Raw genomic sequence first — 21,848 nt, forward strand, 5'->3', positions numbered from 1 at the left:
TAGACACATAAACTCTGCTCAAGTAGGTTTAATTGGCTCCCCTCCAGTCTGTGGAAGAGGCCAGCTTGCCACCATTTGCACATTCATGTCAATATTCTAATCTAGAATTGTATTTTGTTTTGTTTTACATTCTCCTTTGAATCAGTTGAAACCCCTTACCAGTTTTCTCATCAATGAATTAAATGAAATCTTTAATGTGTGTTAATTTCTAAACCTGTATAAGAGTCACAATTTTACCATCCTGTTTTGAAAATGATCTTTTATCCAAATACTTTATTCTATAGCACTGGTTTGCAGTTTTGTGCCAATAATTTGTTCTTTTTCCCTCCTGTTCCTTGTAGGCTTTGTTTGCATATGTAGAAAGGTTTTTATTGACTATACAGGTTGTCTGATGGAATTGTGAGAATGGTTTCCCCAGATTCCTTGTTTATCAATGCCTTCTGGAGGGCTTTGGCTAGACACAAGTGGGAGCGTGCTATGAGCCTGCTCTGCATATACTGTCTGCCATTCCACTTGTATATGGATATGCATGCTTGAATGGTCTCTCCTGGACTCTACATCCATCCCACTTGTTTTCCTTCTAGGGTGAAGAGGGGCTCAGTGAAATGAAAGAACTGCCATTCTTCCACATTGGCTCAGAATAAGGCAAGATTTTGATGCATTTGTAGGTTTGAGTGGGTGATATTTCCCAAGATGGCTCTCTTTACTAGGAAGCCCACATTTCTAAAGGGATGGTCTTGTGGTAAGACATACACTGCATAGTAATTGTTCGCATTCCATTTATAATTCTCCCAGGAGAACCCATTGATAAGGCATATAGTTTATCCTAGACTAGGATGGTCTCGTCCTAGTAGGTCCGAAACCTCAGCCCTAGATCACATCCTCCTTTTTGTCCTGCTTCCCTGCTCCCTACACCAGTAAGTGGCTGAAGGTCCTTTCCTTCCTCATTTCCCCACAATTGCTGTTCTGTGCAGCTGTACAGTGATTTCTTAGATGAAACACACAAGGTAGATTTGCATTTATGTGTGTCTCTCATTTCTTTTGTCTCATGTTCATTCCTATTTCTCACATGCTTGATGACAAAAGTGACATTAGTAATTCATTTGCATTATTACAGCAGTTTCCCAACTTCTATTGCTTTTATGTCTTTTTAGTTCTTCACATTTGTTCTCTACACTGTGTCTAGAATGATCTTTCTAAGACACAAAATAATCAATGTTTCCTCTCCATTTAAAGCACTGAAGAACCCCTTTTGGCCTAGGATAAAAGACTCTTCACGTTCTTACCTTTGCTTAGCTCAGAAGTTCACCTCCCTTCACTGATATTTTCCATTCCCCTGATTGCCAAGCTCCCGTGCCCTGTAACATATTGTTTCTTCTGTCTAGAATATTTTCCGCCCTTTTGCCTCCCATTTTTGCTTAACTCCCTTTATTCTTTAAGCCTCCATTTAGGATTTACTTCCTCTGAGAAGTGTTCTCTGGCCCATAAATCCAGGCAAAGTGCCTCTTTTGTGATAACAGAGCTTCCTGTACTCCCATCAAAAGGTTTATCATAGGATATTAAAATCACCTGGTTATTTTTCATCATCTTTCTTGTTCATTGTTGTACTTTCAGCATCTAATAGGATCTCTAATTAGTATATTTTAAATCACTGCATCGCTTCTTCCTGATTAAGCATTTTAGTATGTATAAGTGCTTCACAGACATTTGTACTAGACTGAGCACTTTTATCTTAAAACCCTTATATAACCTTTGAGGTAGGTATTATTCTTACTTTATAAGTTGAGGTTGGAGAGGTTAAATATTTACTCATATTGCTGTTAAATGGTCCAAATTGTGATTTGAATTCGTTTATCTATTTCCAAAGACAACGGTCTTAGGTGCCACAGCGCGCAGAGTCATTTCTTTTGATCCTATTTCTTTGCACCATGTTGAACATAAGCATAATGCAATTCTACTTGGATGCATGCTGTATTAGTGTCTTATTGCTGCAGCAATAAATTACCATGCACATAGTGGATTAACACAGCTCAAATTTATTATCTTAGCACAGGGTAGATGTCCAACATGGTTCTCACTGGACCAAAATCAAAGTGTTAGCTTGACTGTGTTCCTTCTGGAAGCTCGTGAGGGGAATCCATTTCCACACTTTTTACCATAACTGAGGTTCTGCTTTCCACAGAGTTTACCTTATAACCCACCTTTAGGTTACCAGAAAACTCAAATTTATTGTTTATTTCATTCTGAATAACCTGGTTTTTCTAGGGCTTTGACACATGGTAACTCTCATTTGGCATTTGATATTAAAATATTTCTAGCTTAATTTTTAGAGAAACCAACTAGCTTTTGCTTCCCAGGAAGCTTTTTCTGTATTGCCCATTTCTTTTAATAGCTATCTGACTGTAGGGATCATATGCTTCTAATAACACTTTTCCATCCAGCACCCATAATATCTACTTGTTCTCTACTTTACCGTGGAAGCCAATTACCTTCCCCAGAAGGATCATGAACATTCATTGGTGGCTGACCTCTTATATTTTATCACTTTATTCTTGGGGATAGTTATGAATTCTTGCACATTCTTCTCATTTTTTGATCTGCAATATTGGGCTTTACCTTGGTCCTTTCCTGCCAAAGATAAATCTGTTTATCCCCCCAAAAGGTAAATCCCATTTCTTTGGACCCCTCTGACAGTTTTCACCACTATTCTTATTTGATTTATGTGAATTTATATCATCTCTCCAGCTAAGAAATATGTCTTAAAAATCTAGCAGAAGATCAGGCAAATGGAATATGTACAAAATGTAAAAAAAAAAAAAAAAAAAAAAACTGTTAGATTACGCCATGCCCATGTCTACCTATATCTCCTTTCTTGGCATAAATAGTACATATATGCCTAGAAGTCTTTTATTCTGTCTCTAAACAAAGAACTTTCAAAGATAAGTGCATCAGCTAGAGTTCTCTAGAGAAGCAGAACCAACAGGAGATATCTGTACATATAAAATTTACAGAAGTATCTCATGCAACCATGGGGATATAGAGTCCAAGATCTGTAGGGCAGGCCACATGCTGGCAGCTCCCATGAAGGTCCTCAATGAACTCTCAGGAGAGGCTGGCTGGCTGAAGCAGAAAGAGTGATTGTCTCTTCTGAATCCTCCTTAAAAGCCTTTCGGTGAGTAGATTAAAAGTCACTCACTGCAGAAGACACTCCCATGGATATAGCAAATGTGGTCATGACTTAAGTCCATGAGATGTCTTCACAGCAACGGACAGGCCAGCACTTCCCAACTAGACAACGAGGCACCAGCACCTGGCCAAGCCAGCACATGAACCTGACCATCACAATAAGGGAAAGGATTAAAAACTGTTATTTTTTTGAAATCAGTCTTCCCTTTTCATCCTCAACGTAGGTGAAGAATACTAATTAATATTTTAATATCAGTAGCATATCAAAGTTGTAAAGGTTTGAGTTCTTTTTTGGAGCTTGCCTAAAAGTATAAACAATGTCCCAAATATGAAGTTTTTCACGCCAGACTTAGCAGAATGACCAGACTTTGGGAAAAGCTCTAGCCAATGCAGAGAGAGAAAGATTTTGGATAGGGCCTCTGTAACATTTGTTTATGAGGGATGCTATGTTGAAAGCACCCTTTTTCAGTGTTGGTGACTATAGAGAACAGCACATGATTGTCTTCTACACTGAATATATTGCCATTCTGATAATTAATGTTTCAAAACATCATAGGTTCTGGGGAAATGGAAGAAGTTATATTGAATAAGAACATTATAATTCTCATTTGGCACAGTCTATCCTCTGAATTTTTAACTGCTTTCTAATGGCTGAAAGAAAGTTTGGCTCTTGCTATGATGTATAATAAACAGCCAGGAAACCGTTTCAGAGGCACCTTTTCAAATAAAAATCCTTAAGTCTGAGGTGCCTTGATTTTCACTTCCAGTAGTTTAATATTAATTTTCTTGGTCCTAATACAACTGCATTAAAGTGAACTTTAGAGTAATAAAATTAGAGAAAAGAAAATAAATGATGGAAGTTTATACGGAAATAGGGGTTTCAATGTTATTCAGGTCAGAGTCGCTGTCTGTCTCTTTACATATAATTTATAATGTTAATTCTGCATGTGTTGATTTTTCTTCAAGAATTTTGGATTCTTGTTGAAAATGAATGCTTATTTCTGAAACAGGAAAAACCCATATTCTGAGGAAAATTTCTTCAATACCTTACAAAAAATTACCTTACTCACAGGACCAATAATTTCAGAGAATAAGAAGACTTTAAAATTGGGTTCCCCATGAGAGAAAAAGAAAAATGCTAACTTAATTCATCCAATCTCATTGCTGGAGGAAGTAAATGGACAATGAGAAACCTCAGGGAAGCAGAATCTTAGCCACAAAAGATCCTAGTTTATTGTTAGTTCAAGTCAATTCATTCAGTGAGCACAAGTCTTTACCCAGTTAGCAATGTATAAACACATGCGGAGTTAACAGGGAGCTGATTAAATGAATATTTCTGGAGCTGGTCACCACCATTTTGACTCTAGTTCTTGGGGAACTAAGAGTCTATGATTCAAATCCCAGCGGGAGTGAGTATCTCAAACAAATGAAAGGCATTTATTGGATCTGTTACTACTGCAGTGTGAATTACTAGCATGCTGCAGGGGAATCTATAAACCTTTTTTTGAGACCGGTGTTATGAGGCTGAGGACTGGGCTCTGGGGGCAATTTGTTCCTAGAGCTCCCCTGCAGCTCCTGTGGCATAATCAGAACCAGGGCTAACTCTGAGCTCTGAAATTGCATTCATGGACCAGGTTAGGGGACATTTGCCTAGCAGTGATAATTTAGGTTGGGGTTTTCTTGAATTTATATTGGTGCCTTTTAAAGGGAAACTTGGTTTACTTTGGCATTTGTTATTTGACTTTTTTTCTTCCTTCTTTTTCTTCTGTGCTTTCTTTTCCACTTTTTTTTTTAAACTTCGCTCTTCTCTGAGTTTCCTTGTTCTCTTTGCTCTTAAAGCCTGCCTTATACTTTAAAAAATATTCATAGATTCATAGACTTTTCTTGGCATGAGAAAGAACCTCAACTGCTCAAATGTCACTTGGCTCAACCCTCTACTTGATGAATGAATAAATCCTACCCTCTCCTTGTTTAGCTACCCCCTTTCAATGCTTTCCAAGATAAGAATTTATTTCCTAATAAAGCAATCTACTCAATTTTTGTATAGTAACATATCCATTTTTTTCCTGGCATCTTTTTCCATCTTTTGATTTCTGTTTCTTTTTATTCCATCTTGACAAAGCCTCTGATGGAAACTTGTGTCACTCTTTCTTGCTCTAAGGTTTTGCTTCCCACCTCCCATTTTGTTTTCATAGATGTGGGTCATTTTGTAGATTACCATAGTTTGCTTCATTATTTCCTTCCTCAGTCTCTATGATTCATTTTTACTCACTTTTAATCTCTATATTTTACTTTTCATTTCTCCCAACTAATGTTAATGCTACTTTCTTCATATCTGAGGGTCTTTTAGAAATATATAGAAATAAAATCTTTCTTTCCAAACTATTTTTGTGTTCTCTTTGCGACAAATCAATTTATTACTTTCTTCTGATCTTAAGTGATTCCTTGATATTGAGAATACTTTCTTAGAAAAAAGATCCTTGTACACATTCATTAGATCCTTATTTAGTGTATATATGTTCAATCAACAATCAATTATGGGAATTCTCATCCTGCATTCATTCATTCATTCATTCACTTACCAAAAAATTATTGCTGTCTTTTTAAACAGAGAGACATTCTCAGTCCAGAAGGCTACTTTTGGCTGTTGGTAAATCAGGGCTCCTTTTTAGAATCCTGAATATGCTTAATATCTTCACATTAAATTATAAGCTCCTTAAAATAGGGACTATTTTTCATTCGTGTTTGTAGCCTCTAGAAATCTAATGCTGTTGCTGACACCAATAAGCAATTGTTGAATATGAATGACTGAAATAATAGTCCTCAATATGTGCTTGATTAAACGAACTGAATCACTTAAGTAGCTAAAGGCTTAGATGATAGTTAAATGGAAGTATTGATGAAAAACACCAGTTGGAGAAATTTGGTATTTGGTGATATTCTGAATATGCAAAAAGCCAGCAAATCATATTTTCTTATTCTCTAATTTTGTTCCCAACCGATGTGACACCTGCATTTCTACTTATCTTTTTTAAGGGGAGAGCTGAGTTTTTTGTTAATGCTTTGGGATGGAGTGAGAATGACCAATCCAAGGGTCTTTCTGGAGCTATAAGTAATGGCCTTTCTACTGCTTCAGGGGAGGGTACTGCCTGGGGACTGACTTTTTCTGTGCTGAATGACATTTGAAATCTGAAGCATTCAAGGCACAGCAGTGAGCTTTGGTGTCTTTGTGAAGGAAAAGAAGAGAAAGGAGATGAGGCCAGCGAGGTCCTTTAGAGGGAACAATATATCTAATAAAAAATGGAGATTTTACTTGGCCTGGAGGGTAGGATTATTGTTAGAGATATAGCACCCATGAATATTTTCATGGAAATTCTACAGAGTTGGACATGTTTATTGGAAAGGTTGGGTAGGAGTCTATAACAAGGTTGGTCATTATATTGGAACCTTAAGATAGATGTGGGAATAGACATAGATCGAGGCTGCCTTTAGTGGGCTGGCTGCATCCATATGTTGATTATAAGAGAGTGTGTGTATGTGTATGAAAGTAATATTTAGCACAGTTTTTAAAATATAAAAAAATTATAAAGAGAAGGATAAAACAACTGATGATCCTACCACATAGCAATGATCACTGTTGATATAGTTAATGCATTTCCTTAATATAAATTGTATGTGTATATAATACATATGTGTTGAGAGATAGTATATCAAATTGGTAAAGAGCATGAAATCTTTAACTTCAGTTCTGCTACTAACAAGCTGCATGTTAACTCTTTAATCTATCTTGGTATAATTTATAGATTTATGCAAAAAGTTTTATCACTTATGTTAATGAGCTACCACATATTGAGTTTACTCTATGCCAGGCACGGATCTAAACACTTTACATGTAATATCTTATTTAAGCTTCCCAACAAACTAATTAAGTGCTATTATTATCACCTTCAGGGGTGAGGAAACTGAGGCACAGAGATTAAGCAAATTGTCCATGGTCAGGTCCCCAAGCAATATGTGGTGAAATGTAGAATTTGAACTGAGGCTGTCTTAACTCAAGAACTCCTGCTCATAACCATGACAGAATCATATAAATGTAAAAACATAAACAAAAAATACAGGCACTGATTTATTTTTTGCATATCTATTTATGCATTTGAAGGTGTTGTCCTCGTAAAATGGAAATACCACGAGTCAGGAGATTGGCATTCAGTGGCAGTTCCATCTGATGTTCACTTCCACCCGTATTCTATAGAATCTGTAGAAAATGAGCAACCTATCCAAGGTCACTGAAATCACAACCAGCTGAGCTAGAATTTCAACTAGATCTGTGTGGGTCCGAACTGGGGATTCTCAACCTGGATCCACACTGCTTTAGTGAATATTTGAAAAGAACTTACAGATTTCATGAATTTGGATGGAAAAAAGTCATGCTTATTTTCATGTACTTCTAACTGCAGTCGAACATCTTCAATTATCAATACAGGCAAACTTATACCACAGAAGTATAAGTAGCATTTATGGACATTGTCACCTATAAAAAAAAAAAAACACGTTTTTCTATCATAATTTAGTTGTTGTGAATATATTAAATATAATTTACCTATTATTATTGAGAAGTTACAGTAGTTTCTTTTTGATATTTTGGTATGTGTATTTCAGTATAATTAGTTTCCTTTAGGGTCTTTGGTATTCTCTTTTAGACATTTATAGAAGCATTGCTCTGAGATGCCCATAAGCTTAATTAGATTGCCAAAATGATCCCTGGCCAAAAAACCCTTGAAAACCTTTTAAAGCTTTGCTTCTCACCTGTTGCATTCTTATGTTTTCCTCTTTCTCATGCCACACCTGTATGTAGGGCAGAAATTTAATAATTCACATAAATCATAATTTAGCTCTAGTATTATTCAGCTTAATGACAGAAAAAGAAGGAGCAAGTCAGGCACCTAGAACATTTAATGGTAATTATTTCTAAACATGTGTATACCCAGAACATTGAAAGGAATTATGTTTTCATTTCCTACCAGTCAAAACCTCCAGATACTCGTTAATTTTACATAGACCAGTACCAATTGCTGAAAGTCATTTCTTTTTTTACTATTGGTTTTGAGTTGTGTTCAAATTATTAATGGTGTTTGTATTTCGCTGATGCCTTAATATAAACATCCTAATCAACCTTGCAATCCCGCTGACCCTGCGTCTGGATCTGGGCTTTCTCATTTGCTCTACCATGCATAAACTAAACTGAATATCCGAGAAACCTGTCGGCCTTTGCCTAAAATCACATAGGTTTCAATAAGTTCTTAGTGCGTGAACCTATTTTCTTATAATTATAGGTTTATTAACTAAGTAATGAACATAAACAAGTAGTTCTTTCAATAAACCTACTAACTACAAGGCATTCTTTTAGACACTGGAAATATAGAGGAGATGCCCCAAAGGAGGTTTATGGAGGAATTTCTCTTTGTTTAAGTGATGGTTTATTTATTTATTCATTATAATAATTACTATGTTTACTTATTAACTGGATTTCTGGATCACCTTTTAAGTGTCCTCAGACTCCGGGATGTTCCCACTGGCACCATAGGAGTAGAGGAACTTGACAGTTTGACTACTCTTTGATACCTACCCAGGAAGATGTCAATATTTCAATATTTTATTAAAGTGATTCCATACCACAGCTAATAAATTGACTTCTAGTCTGGTTCAGGGTAGACTTAGCCTACCTGTCTTATTAAGTGGGCAGAGAATTGTCTCAAAAAATTATAGACCTAGAATAATGAAAGGGCTGATGCACAATTTATTTTCTTTTTAGTAGAATGAAGGAATTGTAGAGCCAGGTGCATGTCTCCTTAAAGATACCATTGCAGTAGATGTCATTGCTAAACTCTGTGTGGTAGGACAGACATCTGGGTTGCATCTGATATTTAATTCCCAGTCACTAACTAGTTTTGTGACCCTGACAAAGTCTCAAATTCTCCGATTTTAAAACGATGAGGTTGGAATTAGTAATCTCAAATATCCCCTCCAACTTTAAAATTTTAGGATTCCATGCTTGGAAGCATCACAAATTTAGGCAAGTCTTAAATTCACTTTTTATTGCTCTCGAGAAGATAAAGCTTTATTTCATAAACATTTGTCCATGTGGATCGTCTTTGAAGTTTACATTGTAATTGAAAGAGATGATTTAAGTTTCTTGTTAAAGTATAAAATGTTGGTTAATTCCAACAAATCAAAAATGCTTTGTATTATACAGCTTACAAATCCAAGTTTTATTCTTCAAAGAGAATGGAATGAACAGCTATTTGGTGAATTGTCTATATTATATAACATATATTTTAAAATTCATATGTATTTAAAAATAAGTATTGGGTTAAAATTAATAACAGATTTGGAAGTCTTTGTATTGATTCTGTATTTTGTTATGAAACATATGCTTAAACATTTACAATCATGTTAGATTTTCTGCATTTGTTGGGTAATGGATAGATTCTTTCGACAGTTAAAATACTGTCTTAATATCATTCATCAAGACCAGCCAGTGATATTATGTGAAACCAAGTGAAAATGGATAGTTTTGATGTAAATTAAACATTGAAATTCCAGCCTGTTTGCAAGGTTCTCTTTCAAGCATGGCCCTCTCTGTAATGTCACTGATAAACTTGTTGCAAAAGGAGTGCGTGAACTTTCTGTCTGTGCATTTGGTGATATAAATCTCAAAAACAAATAAATGTGTGTATGTGAAAGTTGTACTGTAACTCTTAGGTGAAGGCTATAAATGGGGTCTGTTGGCAGATGGTAATTCTATATGAAGTGGCATTATCAGGTAAAAATAACTACGTACAGCATGATGACACACATGATTTGGTTTATTTTCTAACTAAATTTCAATTTATGTTCATGATTTATATAACTGAAGTACTTAGATACATAGAGTCTTAAAGCAATTTTTTTCCAAGGTAAAATCTGGATGACAGAAACAATAATGACAATTGCATTTCATTTCTTCAGGGAAGTAAATATTTGACTTGCCAAAGCTTTCCTGGATGTGTTTTTAAAGCTTTATCTTGACTTTTGATTTTTCACCTTCAGTAGACTTTATCCTGGGGTGAAACCTTGGAATACTCATGGTCTGGAGAGAAAAGTAAGAAGAGAATACTTTATCTTTTGCAATTATTTTAACTAAGCTTGTCAGTATACTTTCAGAGCCTGCTGAAAGGTAAATTTACTGCCATTAACTTCTGCATAATCTGGTTGCTATTAAAACTGTAAATAGCTAAGATAAATTCCAAAGGCCTAAACTGATAGAGCTTTTGTCTGCAGATTGAAAAGAGAGGAATCTGAGATGTAAATTTTCCCTTCAACTTTCTGATATAAAGTCAAGACCAGGATGGAATCCTTTGATTTAAGAAAATTGGTGTTCAAGTCACATCAATGGCTCAAGATCAAAAATCAACACCACCAAAGTTATAGAAATAGAGTCTTCTGTAGGAACTCAGAGTCTGCTTGAATTTGTTCCTGACTTGCCATTGTCTCTGGCATTTTGCTCTTTGCTGTGATAAGTACAGAAATCAGTTCTGGTTTATCTCCCTTCCCTTCATTTTCCTAAAAGAATTAGTCAGTTCTCATCATTGGTGACAAGAAAGGGTCACAAGTGGGAATTTCCAGTTTGGAATTCCTTTTTCAGCTGTCAGCTGTTTGTGGATTTAATGACAATGTTCTTTCATCACAGTAAATATACAGCGTGTCTGCCAAATCAGCAGAGACATAAACCTGATCAAACAATGTTTTTGAAAATTACTCTGGAATGTGTGGTGGCGGCTTGTGGCAAAGAAAGAAGTTGAGTGTGGAGTGTGCTGGCTGAGCTGAACTGCGAGCCTGCCAGTTGAATTGTTAGTCTTCTTTCACAGTAACCCATTTGCTTATTTATTCAGTAACTACTTCCACCCTGGCTCTATTGGAGCCCTATTTCCAGGCTCTGGAAGCTTGGAGCATTAGTGCACACATATCAATACCTTAGTACACGAGCAGTCAGAGGTCTGGACTGATGACATGGCCAAGCCTGGGCATAGAAGAGCAGACAAGGAGTAGTTTGTCTTCCTCCTACAAGACTGTTTGCAATAGACAACCACCCAAGAAGAAAAAAAAATCAGCTTGATTGATTTTTCACTACATCAAAGAAATCACTCTTTAGATGACCTTTGTTCCACATTTTGTCTGTCTTTGAAAAGATATAGCACAGCATAACAGTTAAGCTTACCAGACAATTAAAAAAAAAACCCAACTAAACAAAACGGAGCCATGAGGGTCAAAATCTAGGTTAGAAATGTGTTCTATACATTCACATTTCAAGTAAAAAATGTAAGTTTCAAATTAAAACACATGGAATTCTAACTAATTACATTTACTTCATTAAATTTTGAAACACAGATAGAGAATTAAAGATATTGAATTTTATTTTTGATGCTCTTGATATATTGAACTAAGACCTCTACTCCTTTTCTTAAGTGTTCTTTCATTCTTGGAATATAGATGAGGTTTTAAAATGCAGAAATATTTGGTACATTATTTTTAACTGATTCTTTAAATAATAGTTTATTAAAAAGGTGATTTATCCGATGGGCTTTCCTGTGACCCATTTGTAATCATTGGTTCGAAACTTTAAGAAACTTTAAGAAAGGGTCACTTGTAATACAATCATCAAAGACTACCATTTTTCAATATATACTATTTTTATTAGCTAACAAATACATTCCAAAAAAATGATGTTTTCCACTGTTCTGACCATAATACAGCAGATTCAAATGATTATTTTACACATTGTGAGCACTTTAAATGAGACTACAGGTAAACCATTTACCTTTACCTGGTTAACCAACAAACACACAGTAAATCGTATTTATATTCTGTGGCAGCCTTTGATATTCACTCATAGGTGAAGATACATGCTGAACTAGAAAACTTTGTTGGTTGCTCTCTCATGCTGTTCTTTTAAATGTCTTGATCACTGTGACACCACATGAAATGCTGAGGGCTCTGAAAAGGATTTTCATGAAACAAGTCAACCACAAAACAGACCCAGAGTGTGGTTGAACTTGTAAAGCAGGTGAATGGCACATCAAAGAATGGTTGTTGAAGACAGGTGATCCTACACACAGCACTGGGCTGGCCATAAAGGGTACAGTGCATCGAGTCACCTGGTTATCTTGTTACTCTGCAGATTTTGAATCAGCACATCTAAAGTGAAGCCTGAGATTCTGGACTTCTGACAGGTTCCCTGGTGATGCTGATGCTCTCAGTTCAGGACTACCCTTTGAGGAGCAAAGTATTCCAGTGCTATTTCAGAATTGATGGTGGAGGCAACTGTGGTGGGATTAATGTATTCATTAGCCATCTAATCAACAAGAAGAGACTAATTGTCATTTATGACATTTCTCTCCCTACTTTGTAATAACACTTTCCATTCTAGGTTATTTCTATGAGGGAAGATAAACAGATGAAAAGTTAAAAAAACAATCATTCAAAAGTTACTGATCTAGGTGGCACGCATGAATTGGACCTTTAATTTTCACTCAATGGTCCATTTTCACAAAAGTGTCTTTTTTCAACAAAGCAATTGCTTTTGCCATTTGCCTGTGGATTTGCAGGAGCACACGCAGGAAATGCCACGTCAAAATGATCAGTTAGTAGAGTTCTGTGCATACATCATTCCTAACCTATCAGAAGGGATTTTAATATCTCCTGTCCTATTTTTGTTCCCTCATTTCCCACTGGATCCCCTTGAGCCCGAGAACTTGACTTGCATGGATGCTGGGGCCATGTAATAGAAGAGCAGCACGTGGCTCACACAGGAACCAGACCCACAACCTTGGTCTCATTAGCACAATACTCTGCCCATCTGAGCTAACGAACCACACGTGTGCAGCTGCCTGGGCTAAGGGAGATGAATGCTTCTTTCTCCTTTCTCCAGTTACTGAAGATGTTCCAAATGGCCCCAATGGACTATTGAGATGTATTCACTCAGAGTATCTGCCAGGTTAGCCCAGACCTTGCAATTTATTGGTGCATTCTGTCAAAGCAAAGTCTTTCTCCGGTAAATCAGAGAGGCTTTTTAGACACTCTCCCCAGAGAGTTAGGTAACTGGGGATTGAAATCTTGGGAGAGCAATAGTTCAGCTCAGAAATAGCTCTGTAAAATGTAGACAGTTGTGCCCCTGTCCTCTGTAGACTAACAAGCAAAGCCAAATCATTTGGAAAAGTCATGTGCGGCCCAAACTTCCATTTTACTATCAGATTATCCATGTACAGCAGGCTCTGAAAAGAGATTAGACAGAAGAAGTCATATTCCTTTCCTTTTCACAGCTCACCTAGTAGAGCCACCTGGTGAATTTGAGCTAAAACCTTATTTTGTGAGGTTGCCACAATGGTGAGAATTCTTTTTGGGTTTGAATAAGGAGGGCGTCTTATCGCCTGATAGTTTTGGATTTAGTGATTTGTAGGTTCACTTCTGCATGGCAATCACTTCCCAGAGTATGTTTTGACACTTTGTGGCAGAAATTTCACAGGAAATTAATGTTTTATTCTCTTAATAATATGTTCCTTATGTCAGGCTTTACTAATCCAGCTTATCAGATAGAACCGCGTATTAACTAATCAATTTTTGTGGAACCCATTTTTTTTTTAAAAAGCATCAAATTGGACATTCAAAATGTCATTATATACATGTGGTATTATTTTATGCAGAACTGCCATCTCAATTGCTGTAAATAGTCTTGATTAAATGGAAACATTTTAAATAATCATAGGGTATAAAATTAAATGGAATAAGTCTGAAGTAATGCAAGTGAACCAAAACAGCATTAATGCTGCTTTTCTCATTTCCCTCTGTTTCATCCCTTGAAGAGTATAAAATTCTTAGGAGTGTATTAGCGAAATGCTGAGTGGCGCCCTGAGAATAACTGAGCTCCAGCCTAACTGGTGAAATCGGTGTCAACTGCTCATGCTGTCAGCCTCCTCTCCCCACTGCCTTCGCGCAGGTCATTCTTCTCTTGAGACATGCAATACTTTTCTTTCTCTAAATTAGAATTTCTCAACCGCAGTACTATTGATATTTTAGATTGGATAATTCTCTGTTGTAGAGGTCTGTCCTGTGCATCACAGGATATTTCTTGCATCCATTGCCTCTCTACCCACAAGATGCCCAAACAATCCTCCCTTGAGACCAAAAACTTTAAAAATGCCTCCTGATATTGCCAAATGTTCTGGGGTGGGGGTTGTAGGGGTTGCAGTGAGAGGGTAGGAAAATTTGCCCCCATTTGAGAACCACTGTTCTTAGTCTTTCCTATTATTTAAGTCCATCCCTCACCCATGGTACAAACCCTTTCTTAATCGTACAAACTAATTTGTGGTGACTTTTCCATCGAATCTGTATAAAAATGTGTAATTGCATAGCAATATGTACTCATGGTAAAAAATGAAACAATATAAAACTATGGAGAACAAAATAATTATGGTCCACATTTACCTCTTCCCTGACTCCTTTCTCCTCTTTAGAGGTAGCAATAATCACTGCTAATACTTTAGAAGATACCATTCCAGATTATTTTAGGCCATCTGAAGGCTAAAACATGCTACCTCAATGCTTTAAGTTGCTTCCCTTCCATTACTAGTGAGTTTGCGTATAATTGTATATATTCGTTGTCCATTATGTATTTTATTTTTGTATTGCTTGTTAGTTTCTTTTGCCTGCTTTTCCAATCTATTATTATTTTCATATTGATTTGGATAAAATCCATATATATACATACACACATACACATACACACACACAGTAGTTATAAACCACTTGCTTGTTTTGTATATTTCAAAATTTTCTCCTAGACTGTTAATTGCCTTATAATTACATGTACTGTTATATATTAAATTTTTACATCACCAAAATGTCAAACTTTTCCTTTTTTTCCTAAACTTTTCCTCTTGACTGGGTTTTATACCTATTTAGAAAATCTTCCTTAGCTAGCTATATGAAAAATTAGGCTTTTTTTTCCTGAATGTTTTTATATTTTCCTCCAATTGATTAATTTATAGTGAAAAGTTGATCTCTTAACTTTCTGCTCAGATATGGCACAATCACTTCCACTCACATTTTATTAGACAAAGCAAATCATGTGATTAAAACTGATAACAATGGGATGGAAAGTATTATCCTTCTACAAAGATAGGCTTGAAAAGAATGAGCCTTACTAAGGAAGAGGAGTAAACATCTTGACAATAATGAAATCTACTATTGGAGACAATTTTTCTAGTACCATTAATTGAATATTTCCTAAATTTCCAACTGATTGGCTGTACCATTTATCTGGAATTGCCAAATGCCATTTTGTATTCTTATAATTCCTCTATTTGTTAATATATCTAAATAAATAAGTTCTCTGAGATCAGGGATTGTCTACTATTAGTACTGACTAATAGTACTAATAGTACTAACAGTACTTAGTCATTTACTGAATGCTTGGGAACTTGTAGACAATTTGAATGTCCATTTCTAGGCAATGGGTAAGTAAATATTGAAGAGTCATTTGAAGATGCATAATTAACTCATAATGTAGCACAGACATAATGGATTAGATATAAAACGGGTTTTTGTGCCTTAGAATGATATTTCAGTCTTGAAAATCTTGTGTTCAGCAAAATCAAGCCCTAAAATAGCAGAGTTTATGGAAAAGGTCGTATTGGAGCAAGCCATTCCAAACTTTCACACTAACACTATCAAAAACACTAAGAAAAACATTATTCTAATACATGTAATTAATAGAATAAAAGAATACTTGATAAACAACACAGTATTAAGTATAAGGCTTAAGTATCTTAATAATTTGAAGGTAGCATAATGGAAGGGGCTTAAGGAAATGTTGAGGCTACTGAGTTTGGAGATAAGATCAGAAGGTACAAAGATGGAAAAGAAACACCTATAGAAGCTTCCAAGAGAGCAGATGGCCAAGCCAAGACAGCAGGGGGCGTGTAGGGTAAAAGGGGTAATTGTGAGCTCTGCCATAGTCCACCCTGCTTGTTTCATGCAGCTGGGTTTGTGTACTTTGTACTAAAGTACTTTGTACATTAAAATGCTGGGAAGAGTGCTTATGAAACAAGGTAACGTTGCCTTTACCATTTGTACATGAGTTAATTTGTGTTACAGTGGCAGACTACCTTCAGCAACCTGGATAGATTTTAAAAACTTAATGCTGGGATGAAAAGGTAAGAAATAACAGAGGGTTTACTGCAAAATATTAGTTATGTAAATTAAAAACACAAAGCACTACTGATTTTACAAGGATACACACACATTTAAGGATCTATTTCAACACATTAGAGCAGGTAGGTGTCTTTTGGGAGGGTATAGAATTGAGGTGTGACAAAGGCAAGAGAGAAAAAGCAAAGTAAAACAAGTGATGACTCTTTTGCAACAATTGACGAACACAACGTATTAAGTACTAGGGAGCATAATTAACTCAAATGCTGTACCAGAGAATGACAACAAGTAAATATGTTTGTTTTAATGATAATGTGCTAAAGGAATAATCTGCTTAAATCATTCATGTCCTGCTTGTGTAATGGTTATCACATAACGGCTTCCCAGTCCATTCAAATCAGTTCATGACTTTACTTTCCCCATCTGTTAAACTCTGTGCTAGGAACTGGACTTAAAGGCTTTAAAATTAAACTATATATGTTTATGATATATGAAATTCTGAGTCCGGTGATGGTGCATGATCCTGGAAACTAATGTCAGCACTGGCTGTACTTTGTGAGTTCTACCTGCATACATGGTATTCTTTCTTCCTTGAGGTTTGTATGAAATCTCTTGTCCTCTTTGTCTTACCCCAGCCTGTTCCCACACTTAGCAATGTCAGGCTCATAAAATGGACATAATGTCCTCTCAGAGTTCCCAGCCCCCTCATGTATTTGGCTTTGGGTATTTCCATGACCACAGAAAGTAGATTATCAGGAGCCATATGTGAGTTTATCCATGGACTAAGAAGGGAACTGTCACTCCCCCAGTCCTTGGACTCTCATTTATTCTTAGGTTCATTATATGTCTTTTGCCTGTACTTTCCATTTCTTCTCTCTTTAGGCCAAAAAGAGCTCAAGTTTCCCTCATCCTAAAAATCCTACCCTTCACCATGCTTCCTTATTGAAGGAATAGCTAGCTCAGTCTTCTTCCAGCTTCTCATGATAAAACTTCTGAAAAGATATTCTCTTTATTTGGCTCATTTTTGGATCTCCCCCTATTAGAATGAAAGAATGAGAAGATTTCTTTTGTCCACTGCAATATTCCCAGTGTCTAAATCAGTGCTTGGTGTGTAGTAAGTGCTCAATAAATATTTGTGGATTGATTGAATGAATAAATGAATTAAGTAACTCTCCCAACTTCTACTTTTTCCCTAAACATACTGAAACTGCCTTATTTTATATCACAAACTTTCTATTTGGCAAACTGTATGCTATTTTTTTGGATTACAATATTCTTAATTTTGGAGGACTTGTATTTGACCCATTCACCTCCTATTTCTTAAAACCCACTTTTCCTTTGGCTTCAGAAACATCAGCCTATCTTTATTCTTATAAGGTGATTCTGACAATTCCTTTGCTCTCCTTCATTGGATCTTCTTCCTTATCAACAAATATTCTCTATATTACTGACTGCTTCTCAGGTTTCAGGTTCTTCAAACCACTGACTTGGCTGGTGCCTCATCAATATGCAACAGCAGCCTCTCTCTGCAATGGAAGGCCTAAATGCCAGAAATTTATGTGATGTTTCTTTTCTTGAATGTTCCACAGCTACTTCAAGATTAGTGTATTCAAAATGATACTAATCTTCCCCTCCCCTTTGGACTAAATTACTTGCCCTTTGTCTTGAATTTTTCTCTCAGTCTCACCTCAGCATTCACCTAGTCTCCCAAGGTGGAAATGCTGGCCCTTGTTGACTCTATTCTCTCCTCCATCCTCTACTTTAAATTGTTCGTTAAGTCCTTTCCTTGATGACTGGTCACTATTTTTCTTTCTATTGTAGTATGTGTTATTGCATGTTTCAACATGTCCTGTTTGAATTGCCTTTTCTCTGCAGCATAGCTAAAATTGTCTCCCTAAAATGCAAATATGATTCCCCATAACAAACTCATATATTTTCCAGATTGCCTATATTATAAAGTTCAAACTTCTTATCTCAGTATACAAAGGAATTAATATCTGGGCCCTTCCTCATTCTCCAGTCTCATTTTCTAAATCTTTTCCTAGTGCATTTTTTTCATGCAATTTTGTCAAGATATGTTCCCATACTATGCAATCCATATGAACTATATAATCTAATGGCTTACAATCAATGGCTCACATTTTTGTTTTAGTACCACCCTCTACCTCAGTCCCATTAACTAGAATTCTTCATTGGCCAAAGTCTTTGATCAAGACGGGTCTCTTCTAACAAAGACCTAAAGGTATAAGATTGTCCCTCAAGAGAAGGAGTTTCAACCTTTATGGTTTCTCATTTTATTTCAAATAAGGAAATATTGAAATAAAAGTGAGAAGAAGGGCTTGACACTTTTACTTAATACAGTTTTCTCATAGCCTACTTGCATATACATGGCATCCATCCTCCCTATTTGTCTTAAATCCTATATAGTTGAATGCCAACTGGAGAATTTAAATGTAAAAGTTAGGAAATGTTGTAGTACATTAAAATCTACAAAAGTATAGTCAGGAGATTTTTAATATAGTGCTTACTAAAACAGCACTTTTTAGAAGAAATGTCTCAACTCAACTCGATTCTTTCAGTGCCTGGGGCCTGTGGACCTGTAGTAATTTTTATAGCTGGTATCAATCTCTGCACATTCAGAATTTAACAATTGGGAGCCAGGGATATTTATGCTCTTTGGCAATGCTGTGCACATGGGAACTCTCATAAAACTCTAGGTGCCAAATGGACATTTCAGAAGTAAATTTCTGTGTGCCAGTTTGTGTGTCAGAGCAGTTATATTGAGAGGGTTCAACACATTTAGAGGCATGTTCAGTGCTTTTTAGAAAAATCCATAAAATGGGAAGGTTATTCACACTCCATCTCTGTATATTAAAATATATCAGGTATCCTAACTGTTACCTCCTCTCCCTGAATGTTCTACATTCATTCATCAAAGAATGAGACAGGAAACAAACTTACAAACCTTCAATGAGGGGCTTCTGTCTACAGTTTCCTGTTAGACAGCACTGTCTAATTGATAAAAGCAGGAGTACTGATTTTCAAAAGAGTATTAATTAGGTTCTCACATGTCATGCTTTTCACAACACCGATTTTCTTGAGGTGGACCTAAGTTTAGAGTTCTGATAGAGGTTAACAGTAAATGAATTTATATAAAGAAACAGACATTAAAATTTGCAAGGATAGGTTAAATAAGAAAGTGTGGTCGGATATTTTGAGTGATGGACATCTCACAATGTGGGCATATGTTTTTCAGCTTTTTACACTAGTTACATTAGCTTGAAGAAATATTCTCTGTCTTGTAAAATAACAGATAAAATACACTAATATTTTACAAAAAATTAATGGTGTAGGGAGGTTAATTTTTTGAGTAGATATATTGAAACAAATTGAATGAGTTTTAGACAAAAAAATTACCTTGATGTCAGTGAAGGTGATATCATTTGGGATCTCTTTCTTTACAATTTTGGTTTAGGCCCTTCCCTGGGCATTGCCTCAAGGCCATATCTTTAACTTCTAATTCTGTTATGAAAGAATGGGGGGGATCTTTCCAGGAGATTTATGTTGTCCTCACAAATGTTGGTAGAGAATGTCTGTCCTGATAGCTGTCACATTGCAAGGGACAGGGACCCATGGAGAATGAGTGGCACCCATTCATACCAACCTAGAAAAAAATGGTCCAAACTATATGCAGCCAGCATGGTGCTGCTAGTCATTTCTATTACTTTAATAACTAGGGAACTTTAGATTATTAGATTCTAAGTTGTGGATCAAAAAATGGCAATTTATGGGCTTTGATGCTGTCAGAATGAAATGTGCATTTTAAAAATTTTGTGAGCCAGAAGATTAATTATATTTTTATAAACTGTTTTTCTTAACCAATCACTAACAAATTGTAAAGTACATAGGAATCTTATTTGGAAAATAATTTTAGGTCATTATCTCAAATAGAGTATTGCTAATTTTGTAGGTCCAGTCAATGTGTTGATTGCTATACTTCTTAATTCTACTTTAATTTTGAGAAGGAATCATACTAAAATCTTTTGAAAATTAAACCAAACATTGTTTAACTGTTATATGAGACTTCACCGAGTCGATGAGATTCCTTATGAATAAATCCATTCCATTATATTTGATTTCACTTTATAAAAACAACATCAGAGTTAATTGACAATATAATGAAGGGTTTGCAAGAAATACCTAAGAGGTTTTTTCCCCTCTCCTTTCCCTTTTTTTTTTTTTTCAGAATTTTATTTAGGCTCAGTTTCTTGGTAATCTTTAATTTAGGCCCCCAATCAACATGCAGGGACTGAACTGGGCAGCCCCTGGTTACTAAGGAGTAGGTTCTCATTTGGGCAATTGGCCAAACTTGACTTCAGTGGGATCAATTGTAGGTATATTATTGTATTCATTTTACTAAAGGGCACGTCACATTTTTCCTCCAGGAATTTTTAGCAAGTGGTTAAAAATAACCTTTATGAAAGGCTATTTTACTGTTGAGGCCTGGCCAAACCTTTTGGATGGAATCTGCATCCATCATACTCGGGGTCTGTCAAAGTAAGTCTAGTGAGCAATGCAGTAGACATAAGGTTGCATTCAAATGTCACTGCGCCATGTTTTCTGAAAAAGTGGCTGGCTGAAATGACCTTTGCGTGCCAACATTCCATTTTGTAGTTTGAAAGGTAGGGAAAAGCTAGTCTATGAAAATATGCAATGTGAAGGCCAAACTGGAGAGGAAAGACAGATTCAGATTTCAATTCTGAAATTGTCAGCTTTGGTCAAGGATTAACATGGATCTAAAAATCTCTTCCATTTTCATTTAATCTTAATGCAAAACAATCTTTTGGGACTTAATGTGTACTGATGATTAAAAGTTATGAGTTTAACAATTATAGATGTAACTGTTTTGAGAAAACTCTCCATTAAACATGTGTTTCTTTAAAAATATACTTCACATTCTATACTTCTGAATCATGGCTATTAACTTACCCCAAATTAGTACTAAACCTTAAAGAACATCACAAAGCAAAGTTAATAATTAGCCACCAACAATAAATGATGATGATAAGTGTTCACTTGAGGGAATAGGAAGCCACTGTATGAAGTATCTAAATGGAAGTTGTTTTAAAACTACCTGTTGCACTTCTATATAGCTGCAAACAATTGCAGGGAAGAGCTGAACAAAGGGTCATTGTACCCTAGGGAAAAAAAGGTATTTCTCATTTAATGAGGATTAAATATATTTTATACATAGCCATTTCAAGAGAGATTCTAAATATGTGGGACATAAAACCATAGTAATTTATTTAGCCAGTGACACTGTATCTAGTGTTACTAAACTCTTTTGAAATATATGCCCTTAGAGAAGAGCAGTTGTCACTTAGTCCAGCTTTCTTAAACAGCAAGGGGGATTTAAA

At 35.8% G+C, this 21,848-nt stretch overlaps 1 long non-coding RNA gene across 2 annotated transcripts in view; it reads left to right on the forward strand.

The window, feature by feature from the left end:
- Window positions 1-21,848, forward strand: part of LOC143679531 (uncharacterized) — a 139,328-nt gene that overhangs the window by 109,686 nt on the left and 7,794 nt on the right. The window contains exon 3 of one of the 2 annotated variants that reach the window (XR_013173815.1): window positions 585-679. The exons of the other annotated variant lie outside the window; for it this stretch is intronic. This is a non-coding gene — a long non-coding RNA (uncharacterized LOC143679531). Of the gene's footprint in view, window positions 1-584; window positions 680-21,848 lie in introns of those variants that run through there. 2 annotated transcript variants of the gene reach the window in all.

Source organism: Tamandua tetradactyla, chromosome 4 (assembly GCF_023851605.1).
Source record: "Tamandua tetradactyla isolate mTamTet1 chromosome 4, mTamTet1.pri, whole genome shotgun sequence".
In the NCBI taxonomy this organism is placed as follows: Eukaryota; Metazoa; Chordata; class Mammalia; order Pilosa; family Myrmecophagidae; genus Tamandua; species Tamandua tetradactyla.